We start from the raw sequence: 3,160 nt of genomic DNA, 5'->3' as shown, positions 1-3,160 counted from the left end.
TACATACAAACTTGGAATAGAGTTGGAGTAGGAGAGAGGTGACCAGAAATTCAGGCTTGGAGATCAGTAGATAAGCTTTAGCCTGAAGCAAGTCACTGGTGATCTCTAAACTGTTTTTTATTTTATTCTCCAACTCTCTTAGCACTGTGGAAACATAAATAAGAATGGGTTCTGATTAGAATTAGATGGAGATGAGGGAGTCACTCATTCAGCTCCTTTCTTTTAAATTCTAATAAGCTGACATTGAAATCAGTATTTATTTGTTTATTTGTTTATTTATTTTTCACAGAACCAGGGATTGAACTCAGGCCTTTGCTCTTGCCAGGTAAGCGCTTATTCTACTGAGCCATCTTTCTGGCCTCAAATCAATATTTGATATCATATATATTTCAATAATGATAAATCTGATGTGGAATTGCCCATATTATCTGCCAACATTGCAGCCATTCTTCACAGCTATAATTGAGAGTATGAAAGAAATATGTTTCTACCCCTAACTTGAAAGTATTTGTGATGCTGATTTAAAAGGTTCTCACCACATAGGCCAAGCATTGGCCGTGACTCATCCACATGGCTGACACTGACAAAGGTTCTACAATCTGAGGTACAGGATCTCAAGATAAATCCTGAGGGCATTTCACTGACCTTGTCAGACCAAAAAGCTACAACTCTTGTTGCACAGGTCCTGCTTTACCTTGGTCTTAACCATCCAGTAGAAAAGTATGAAGATGAAATATAGGAAGTAAAGCCATGTTGTTATGTTGAGCTGTGGGGGACTCAGGTCAGTAATTTCTGACATTGCCAGTTAAACAGAAGACCCAATGCTATTATGGGCTTCTGTACTCTTTTAGAATATTTTGCTGAGTTTACACACCTATAATATTCAACAACGGAACTTAAAAAAAATTGGGGTATAATTATGAATGTCCATTTTGTATCTGTGTATTCAAAGTGGTTGGGATAGATATATAGTTGCATTCTCTTAATGAATAGAATGATTTTTTCTAATGGTGTTTGTAAGTAGGATCACAAGTCTGCATCTTGTACAGCAATTAACCACTGAGAAGAATGTATGCAGTGTATTATTTGTTGAAACTGTACTTTCGATTTGATTTGAAACTGTCTCATTGCTATATGTTTATCAATAAAACTTTGAAAAGAAAAATAAATAAATAAATAAAAATAAATAAAAGGTTCTCACTTCTAAAGCAATGTTAGATGGATTTTTAAAAATATTCATTTATGTTTTAGGCAAACTTTCCCTTCTACTTGATGTTTTTAATCCATTTTCATGAAAAAAATCCTATTATTTTCTCCTTTTTATCCCCAGAACCAGGGATTGAACTCAGGCCCTTGCGCTTGCCAGGCAAGCGCTTAGTCTACTGAGCTATCTCCCCAGCCCCCTAAACTCCTATTATTTTCAAAGATAGAATGATTTTACTCATTATATATTTTTTGTTCCTCTGTTCTTTAATTACTACCATTTTTTTTCTTTTAGGAGCATGGTATTTTTGTTTCTTTATGATTTTATTTATTTATATTGGCTTTGTTGATTAATTATATATTTCATTTGGTGAATATAATTTGCAGCAGTCTGACTTGCACTAATCATCTCCTTGGCTCATCTGTACTATGTTACTGATGAGCCAGAAGGCAGTGGAGCTGTGAGAGCTGCTTTAGGTTTGAGCAGGATCGAAGCTCCTTGCTACTGTGCCCTCCTCTCCAGTGCCCATGTGCGTGTCCATCTCTGGGCTGGGTCTGTTGGACCTTGGTCATCTCTACATGTCATGGTTGGCAGCAGCACATTTCCTAGTGAGAGTCTCATTAGTTCTCTGCCCAATCTGCTCAAGGGGATTACCAAGAGCTGTGCTTAGGATGCAGAGGCCTGAGGCTGGTATGCAGGCAGCTCCTCTTCCCGGAGAGAGCTGCCTGACTCTGACTGGTGAGAAGAGAGTCAGGAAGATTAAAGAACTTACAAGCACCTCATAACAATGAAGCTACTCAAGTTTTTAAGTGTATGAAGGTATTCAGAGTGTCAAAGGACTAGACGCCTGGAGGAGCCTCACCACAGTGGAATCAGCACAAATGGTCCAAGGTGCAGTGGTTCCTCGCATGGTGGAGCATATGTTCCAGACACGCCCTTGATAAATGAAAGTCAATGAAGTAGTGACACTATATTTTATTTATTTTTTTAATATGTTTAATACTGGGTCTACAGGATATCGCTATGTAAATGGGACTCCTAGTGATTCTCCTGTTTTCAGCCTCCCAAACACTGGGATTGCAGTCGTGTGCCCCCATGCCCATTCTCAATTCTCAGTCTCAGCATGCCTTGGGGGTAGGGCTGGCACAGCACGCCCAGGTATCGGAAGCAGACCTCTGTGCTCTGCCTAAGCAGGTGCTTTAGTCCGCTGAGCTATCTGGCCAGCCCTAATACATATATATATATATATATATATATATATATATATGTCTTAATAAACACTTGCCACACTTTAAGAACTGTCCCACACTTTTACAAACACTTTCAAAACTGTCCCACACTTTTACAAACACTTCTCAACCACTTTCAAAACTCACAAACCTAGGTAACTTTAACAACATATGTTTAGTGTGAGGCACTGCAAATCTTGCAAAATAACAAAAATCCACAATAAATAATTTAGATTAACACTTTTTTGAAAACCTGTGAAACAGTGGATCTGTGAATATTGAACCACAAATGAGTGAGGGACTACTGTATTGCCCCACATCTTTAGGCATGGAGAACTGAACAGCTCCAAGATTCTGTGAACACTCCGACTCATGTAGAGGGTGGTGACAATTTATTTAGTGTGAAAGGCTGCACCTTACGCAGGAATGGGAAGAGCCTTCAGGATGAGAAGCCCTGGAGTGTCTCAGAGTGGAGCGCAGAAGTTCAGTCAACAGGAAATCATTTTCTCAGCTAAAGTTCTTACACATAAAGCACTGACAGAATCATGCATCAGTTGTGGGGAAAAATATTTTTGTTGGAAAGAACAATCTGTGTGAATTTAATGAGAAAAAAAGAAATAAATAGGAGAAGCCTCATTTTGTGTTGCCAAAACATGAGATAGCTCAGTGCCTAAGCTCCTGCCTGGAAAGCTCAAGAACCTGGGTTTGATCCCCAGTATCACATGCC

Source organism: Octodon degus, unplaced genomic scaffold (genome assembly GCF_000260255.1).
Source record: "Octodon degus isolate 3935 unplaced genomic scaffold, OctDeg1.0 scaffold00284, whole genome shotgun sequence".
NCBI lineage: Eukaryota > Metazoa > Chordata > Mammalia > Rodentia > Octodontidae > Octodon > Octodon degus.
Note: the sequence above shows the minus strand (reverse complement) of the source record.